This window comes from Stegodyphus dumicola, chromosome 3, assembly GCF_044657685.1.
Source record: "Stegodyphus dumicola isolate Sdum_Otavi_A_Nest chromosome 3, ASM4465768v1".
Taxonomy (NCBI): domain Eukaryota; kingdom Metazoa; phylum Arthropoda; class Arachnida; order Araneae; family Eresidae; genus Stegodyphus; species Stegodyphus dumicola.
The window spans coordinates 51,603,701-51,612,472 of record NC_140770.1 but is presented as its reverse complement, the minus strand read 5'-3'; positions in this window follow the sequence as shown (position 1 = coordinate 51,612,472).

Sequence of the window (8,772 nt, the reverse complement as noted above, 5' to 3'; positions counted from 1 at the left end):
GAAAATCCCCCTAGTCAAAGGACAGTTGCAAAATCATTAAAATGCTCGGCGTCCACTGTAAACAAAATGATAAACTTTGATTTAAATCTTAAGAAAGCGAAAAAACGCAATGTGCATCGACTTCTTTCAAAGCATATCGCTCAGCGAAAGACACGCTGCAGAATTCTATATGAGAAACACTCATCCAAAGAAAAATGGAAAACAATTGTCACAATAGATGACGCATGGGTGTATTTAAATGACTGTAACAAAAAAAGAGCCATTTATTATCATAAAAGGGGAGGAAAAAATTTAAGTACATAGTTCAAAGAATCGAAAGAAGGTTTGTCTAAGGGATTCATGATTGTTGCTGGTTTTTCTTATAATGGCAAGTTAAAATAAAGAGAGTGCAAAAAAATGTCAAGATAACTCCAAATACTATCAGGAACATATTTTATTGCCAATTTTTCTGAATGAAATACCATCGCTTTACCCACAGTGCCATCCATCTGTGAGACTCCATCAGGACAAAGCTAGCAGTCACACATCAAAATCCACTGTAAATTTCCTAAAGGAAATGGAACAAAAAACTGTTTTCAAGGCCATACCCTTCACTGATATCCCTACTAAATCTCCTGATGTGTCATCTATGGATTTTTGTGCTTTCAGACTTTTAAAAACTGCATTATCCAAACCGTTGTCCACAAACCCTAACGGGACTCTGGAAAGATGTTCGGGAGGAATGGGATAGAATACCTATTCTGCCACTTCAAAAAGCATTATTATCCTGAAAATTGTGGTCTCGAAAGATAGTTCAGAATAAGGGATGTCAAATAGAACATTTAAAACACAAGAATTGTATGTAATTTAGTTTTGTGAATACAATATACATCGTCTAAAAAATGTGTGAACAGCCTCTGTACAAGCAGCTTGAATAATTTGGTCTGTACTGCTGCGCACCACTTGACGTTGTAATGCTTGTATAGCATTAAAGTATTACATACCCAAAATGCTAAAGTCAGGGCTGTTGGGAGGTTGACAACGCAATTTTGTCCTTATCTTTGCCATAGCATATACTACCGTTGCAGTATTTAAGAAAGAATTTTGACCGACACATCATGCTTTTTACCAATAGCCGCCACATTACCATGCTTAGGTCTTTCAATTTTAAAGTTTCACAATAACGTCTGTAGAACCGCATTTTTTTCTAAAGACTTTGAATTGCGTTTCTTCCTCATAGCTGTAAAGTAGCAGCTGTATAAAGCTTCATAGCTGTATAAAAAAGAATGAAAATAAATTGGAATATAGTATAAAAATTCTATTTTATAAAAGTAGAAGGCAACATATTCAAAACCACTCTATCTACTTTTATCGAACAGTCAAGAATGAGTTACCGAAAACAGAAATTTATAGTCACTTCAATCCCCTCCCATTTGCGATTGCATTTTGTGTCGTCATCAAAGCAATGCATTTGTTTTCTCCACATCATATAGATTGCAGTTCAAATTAGCCTTCAGCAGCGTGCTTTTCATGAAGCGAAAGGCTTTTTACCTTAGCAGTTTTTTCGTTGATTATTAGTCAAATCAGGAGGCAAAAAAAGCTTTTATTTTAATGTAACAGGCAATTTCTGTTTAAGAATTTTGCCCGATTCAGTAAGCACGATACTCTGTGCCTGGTAAGCAAAAACATAAAACAAATTTGTTTTTTAGTTTCTTCGCAATTTTAAGCTTGTTTTAGTAAGTTTTAAAGTTGTTTTCAAAAGGAATCGGTTGAAAAAACACTGCGGAGATGCTCACGGAAAAGATAAAATAAATGAATAAATAAAACAATATGTAAACTGGAAATTTCAGTTCCAAAAGAAGTGCTTAATATTAAAAATTAAAAAATATGGAAAAAAAAAAATGGAAAAATTCTGCACCTACTTCGCTCCTTCTCTTAAAAATAATATCTATTGTTTTCACCGTGTAAAACTAAATCTTTACTGTTAAATGGCAAGATTAGCTTAGAAAGAACTTCAGTTTTAAAAAATCCAATATTTGTTCCTGCATTATATTTATGAAAGCAAACGGTTATAAAAAGAAGAGCATCAAAATATTGAAAAAGTATATTATCGTTTGAACAAGATTAAAAAATAAAGATATGTATAGACTGACAAATTAAATTTTTTTTTTATAAAACTTCAAGCCGTTTAATTTTATTTTCAGGAAAGTAAGATTTTTTTCGACAGCGAAAAATATGAAAATTTCCGTTATTAATAACCCAACTGTTTTCTTAGTAAGTCGTTGCATAATCATTTATTTAAAGAAGCTATATATTATTATTATAATGTTAAAAGAAAAACTTAATTTTTATTTTCAATATCATATATTTGGAGAAAAATCTTGAAAGCTTCTTGAAACGATAGATTTTGAATACAGGATCATCCTTAGGAAAATATAAAAAATTTTCTTATTCATAGAGTCACTACAAATTTGCATTGATCGTTACAAATTTATTCAGAAATTAAATAAATTCTATTTTTATTCTAACATATAGAGTCACAGAAATTGGAAAAATTCTTTCATTCAAGAATGTTCGAATTTTTATAAAAATGTTACATGTTTTTAAACAAAGTCAGTACCTTAATAATGTATTTCTTCTTGGTGAAAAATTGCATAATTTAAGTAGATTCACTCAATACATTTAGGTAAGTAACAGGATAAAACAGAATTTAAGGGTTTTTTTTTTCCAATACCAGATTGTGAACAATTACGAATGTAACCCAGTCCATTAATCTATACAATGCCGGATGTGGTCGTCTCTTTCATGGAGGCACCTAATAGGTGGGCCAAAATCGTCTTTCCTATGAAAGGAGGGATAGTTACAACCACACCTTCTACTGTATTCGAACCCAGGCCCTTCGGCATGGCCCTACGGCATGGTGTGTGTGGTGTATTTAATTATGGCAAAGCACACTAGGGCTATCTGCCTAAGAGGAGGGATGCCTTTCGTGGAGGACTTTCTAAGGCAAACTGGCTCGTATACACGTTACACATGGGGAAAACCACGAAAACGCCCATGCAGCCAGCCCGTTCGCGGGATTCGAACCTCGGACCGAACTACCAGTGTTCAGCGACTTTACCGCTCGGCCGCTGGTGGGCCCCTACGGCATGGTATTCAGCCTCCCTGACCACCATACCGACCGGGCGGCACACAATTTAAGGTTTGTTTGTTGAATAGGATTTTATAAGAATATATGTAAATACTGAAAAAATTTCGTTTGAGAAAAACAGAAAAAAACGAAACAATTAATTTTTTTAAATTTATTGCACCATAATCATATTGTGATGATTGTTCTGCACTTTCCTATTTCCTTTTATTTTGCCTTTTAAATATTTTTATTGACAGAGTGATTTTATGAATCATTGTTTCAACTTTAAAAATCCGAATTTGTGAATTTTTCGAAACCCATCTATGTGTATTATTATAAATCAAAGTTAAATTTTGAAATTATCAGCACTTCAGTTAAACAACAAAAAATTCTTTAAAACATATAATTATATATTCTCTCCAAATTTTAAGGATTTTACCCCAACAAATCTGTTTTTAGAAGCTTCACTCGTCCATGGAGATGCCCAAGAAAATCGAATCGAGACCTCTAAAAAGTTATTTTATTGCTAAAAGACGTAATTCATACAAGAAATGATTATGTGTAATACCGCTGACATAAACAAAGGATACTATTTAAGAAAAATAGTGACAGACTCATCTAAAAGTTATTTAAAAGACGCATAATTGAAAATTATCTTTTTAAAAAGGCGGTGTGTCTGTCTTAATTTGCAGCTTTAGTCTTGATTTATTAGCGTTTGATGTTACAAACCTAACCATGTTATGTATCTTTGAAATCACCAAGATTAACGTTAATTTTTAAGATCAGAATTGAAATATCTATTCTTCCAAGAATCATGGGAGGGAATGACGCCCCAAATAAAATTTAATACAAATAAAACTGTAACTTATGTAGATTTTATTTCAGCATAAACGATTTTAAAATTATCTTATTCGTCCTTTATGATGCTCATAATACAAAATAACACTTGTCTCAAAACTCTGTTAAAAAAACCCAAGTAAAATAAATTTTTAATTGGCAAACTTAAAAAACGTAATATTAACACATAGAAAACTGAAGCCTTCGCTAACATGAATGCTTAAAATACCGAAACGCCCATCCCATCCGCTTCTTCCCCTCTCCGTCCATTAACGCACAGAGAGATAGGATGATTTCAAATAACATCCTTTTTACTTCCTAACAAAGAAGCTTTCATTAGCCTTTTAGGAACAAGCTATCCGCAATAAATAGACATAATGCCATTTGGAGAAACTGCATCTGCTACTGCATACCTTAGGGGGAGGAAAAAAACAATATCGTAACCTCGGCCGTTTCGGACGGATGTGGTCGTTTAAATGAAAGTCTATCTCGAGCGTTTTGGCCTTCAAAGGGTTAAACATGCTTCGATAATACTGATAATAAGTGAAAGGCTTATTTACCATTGACTCGCTTCAATATGGCCGACTCAAAAAAGCTAAATATTTTATTTCTATCTATTAATTGGTGGCTCAAACGTCCTCTATTTTATTCAAACTTATGCTAAATGTGAAAAAGCAGTTTTGTGCAGACAACTGCATTTCATTTTGAAAGTCAAAACTCAAAATGTCTTAATTTTAATTATAGAATTTATAACAAACCGTTGAAAACTAATTAAAGTCTGACATACATTAATTACAAACTCACTTTAATCCAAAATTTATACCTACGTAAGAGAGTTCATAACTCTGATGAGTAATACTTCATGAACGTCTCAGAAAAGATGTTGGCAGACGTCGTATTTTCATGAAAATCGTACGTTTCTACTATGCACTGTTAAAATTGTAAAAAGGCAGTCAAAAGACATATGTCAATTGGAACATTAAATAAAGTAGAAGCGAAAATCATGGTGATAATAATTTATTAATACCTGGCCCTTGCATGGCTGCCAGACATTTCCTTTAAAGCAACTGACTATTTTTCTAATTAAAACAATGAATAAAATAATAAAAATAAAGGACTCTATAATCAAAACGGGTCGGAAAAAGGGTTTAAAATGGATTCAGAGGAGATTTTTTTTCGTGATGTCGATGCTTACTTACGTATGTATAAATCGCACATAAGTCAAAAACAAGTAGCCTCAAGACGTTGAAACTCTGTATGTAGAACTGTTATGGCATGTAGCTGTGTACGTCCCGTTTTGATTGCAATCGGCCGTGCCAAACGCAAATATATATCCCACTTTGTTAGCCGGCTTAGTGAGCTCAGTTTTTTTATTCTTATATGTTGGTAAGTTGTGAATTTTTTGCTTTAAAATGATTGAATTGTGTTGTTCTTATCTTCCGGTTAAGGGCTTTATGCCTTTAGATCATCTGCATGCAATAGTTGTAGAATTAACAACAATTTAAAAGTTTTTTAAGTGCGGCTAAGCCTAATTTTTTTACCATAGCAGCCATATTTGTTTTCATTTGAAGCTTAGCAGAACAATGAATTAAGTGAGTTTGTGCACCTTCAGTGTCTTTTCGCCGAGTGGGACCGAAAGTAGACTTTTAGCTTTGCGCGCCAAAAAATCTGCTTTCTTGCCTGCTGGCCGAATTGTTTGCCTTTTGCGTAGAAGCTCTACTTTTAATTGCAAGAGTTGCTTTTTAATTGTTTTAACTGTTATTTGTGTTTTACGTTTTTCTGTATTTTTCAATTTTTAATGAGGATATTTTGAAGTTTTATGCATTTTTTGCCGTGCCGTGAAGTGAGAACTCAATTAACTGAATGATAACTATATCTTTAATGTAATTGGAGGAAATAAATTTAAACGAAACGCGGGAAAAAATGGGTATAATTTAATATTCCATACAAGGCAGTCGTGTAGTGTATATATCAGATTTTTATTTATGGGCATGTTATAGACGTCCATAAAAATGCACATAACATTAATAAAATTATGTTTGTCGTGAGTTTGTAATTTATAATCTTGACATCCCTTAAGGAACTGTTTTCCTTACGTCTTTTTTTTTTTTTTAGTTTGAATTTTTTAAGATGCTCGGGATTTAATTCTAACATATATGCCGAAATACTTTCTGAGTACAAATGCAATTAAAATCCCATTAGCGAATGGGGATGAAAGTTTCTATCTCTTAATGCTGCCATTCCGTGGAAATCGAATTTTATTTTCCGTTCGGGAGGTTACACCTGATAGGAGGCGAGAGAATCAAAGCGAATATATTTGTTTATCCTTTCTCTGAAAGAAGTAACCGTATTTTTATTTTTCTCCTTCTCTCAATATTCTCGACTCACTACAGCTTCACGTGTAAATTTCATTTCCGCATCGCTTACGTTGGCTGAAATACTACTGTTACCATAGATACGGAAGTCCCGGATTTCCTTGTAGTTTAAATTAGTGTTTTATTAATGCTCTTTCTCATAATAAACAGCGTGAAGATTGCACGATCATCTCATTTTGGTAACTGCAAAGATATATATGTTATTTGATTAAAGAAGCAGTTTATGTTTGAAGCCGAAAAAATATAGTGAATCATTTTTTAAAACTCCAAGTTCAGCTTGTTAGGTATTGAAATTTGTTCGCAGTTTGGTTCGAACATTCCTATTTTTAATTCTTCAAACATTATGCAGGGCATGACAAATATAAATAAGCACCTGACTTTGAAATAATATTATTTATGTTCTACGGTAGGAAGGAAGACAGAGCTAATTTTTTAGTCCAAAGGTTCAATTTGCCCAGAAGGACTATTAATTTCGTTTTGGCATTTTGCGTCGATTTACTACAAGCGTTGTTTCATTTTTCAAATTGCTGCCACCAAATGTTAGTCCTGCAATATATTTGAAGAAATTAAATAATGAAGAATCAGCATAAATGTATGTTTCTCGCATTGTGATAAAACAACGGTACCTAGAGCCACCCAGTTTTGAATGACGTAATCTTACTGCGAATATGGGCATCTGAAAACCGAAATTTAAAATTTGGAATTTGTTTTATGATCGATTTCATATTTTGTAAAACTTTAACGAATTTTTGATTAACAAACTCAACGATTTAAAAGCGAGCAACGGCGACACTCTAGAGGTGAAGAAAAAAAAAAAAAAAAAAAAAAAAAAAAAACCTTTTTATCTCCAGCGCGCGGAACTGTGTATCGGAAATTCTAAAGATAGGCTCATTTTAAAATTATTTTGCGACATTGCTGTTGAACTGAATTTTATGGTTCAAGTGCACAGAACATGATATTTAATAAATAAATGTAACACACAAAACGTTAAAATAACTCCATTTAGACGTAATTTAAAATCTGAAGCTTTCAGATTTTTTAAAAAATATTTTTAGTCCAAAGGGGCGTCGTCCCTGATCGTTTTGCGATTTTACGTTGGTTCACTACAAAGGCCCGTTTCACTTTTCAAACTGCTGCCACCAAATGTTAGAGTCCTGCATTATATTTGAAAAAATTAAATAATGAAAAATCTGTATTAAATGTATGTATGTTTCTCACATTGTGATGAAACAACGGTACCTAGAGCCACTAAATATTGAATAACGTAATTTCCTGCGAATATAGGCATCTGGAAACCCAAATTTGAAATTTGGAATTTGTTTTGTTGTCGATTTCATATATTGTAAAACTTACGAATTTTGAGTAACAAACTCAACGATTTGAAAGCGAACAATGGCAACAATCTACGGGGAGGGAAACCTTTTTATCTCCAGCGCGCGGAACTGTGTATCGGAAATTCTAAAGATAGGCTCATTTTAAAATTATTTTGCGACATTGCTATTGAACTGAAATTTATGTTTTAAGTGCGATGAACATGATATTGAATAAATAAAGGTAACACACAAAACGTTAAAAAAGCGCCCCTTTAGACGTAATTTAATATCTGAAACAACATTGATTAACAAATTAACAAATTTGATTAACAAATTCAAGGATTTCAAAGCGAGCAATGGCAACGTTGTACAGAAGAAAAAAAAATTATCTCCAGCGCGCGAGACTGTGCATCGAAAATTCTAAAAATATAATATTTAAAATTATTTTGAATATTGCTCTTGAACTGAACTTTATCGTTTTTTAAGAGAGAGAAGAATATTATATTTAATAAATAAAGGTAACACGCAAAATGTTAAAAAAACGTCCCTTTGGACGTAATTTAAAATTTGACACATTTCAGATTTTTATACTTATTTTTATTTGCTTGTATGTTCCTTGCTGAAATTAAATATTCATATTTAATTCTTCCTTATAATTGGAAATAATGTTTTGCGATAATTTTGCTTAAAGCATTCGAAATTCACTTACCTCCAAACTCTAAGCACATGCCTCGGGCAGCTTACTAAGAATTGTATATATAATAGTGAAACAAATATTTTGAGGTATGAGATTTGAAGCTACAGATTTCATTATACGCAGTGTTTCATAGACCTTAAAAATACATGAATACATGAAATACATGCAATTGAATACATGAGATTAGCGGTTATGCTGCTTTGAATTGAGTTTACGATTCATGTAACTAGATAACAAATGTACAGTGCGACAAAAAAAAAAAAAAAAAAAAAAAAAAAAAAAACTGAAATGTTTCAGATTTTAAATTACGTCCAAAGGGGCGTTTTTTAACATTTTGTGTGTTATCTTTCTTTATTAAATATCAAGTTCCTCGCACTTAAACCATAAGATCCAGTGCAACAGCAATATCGCAAAATAGTTTTAAAACGAGCATATCTTTAG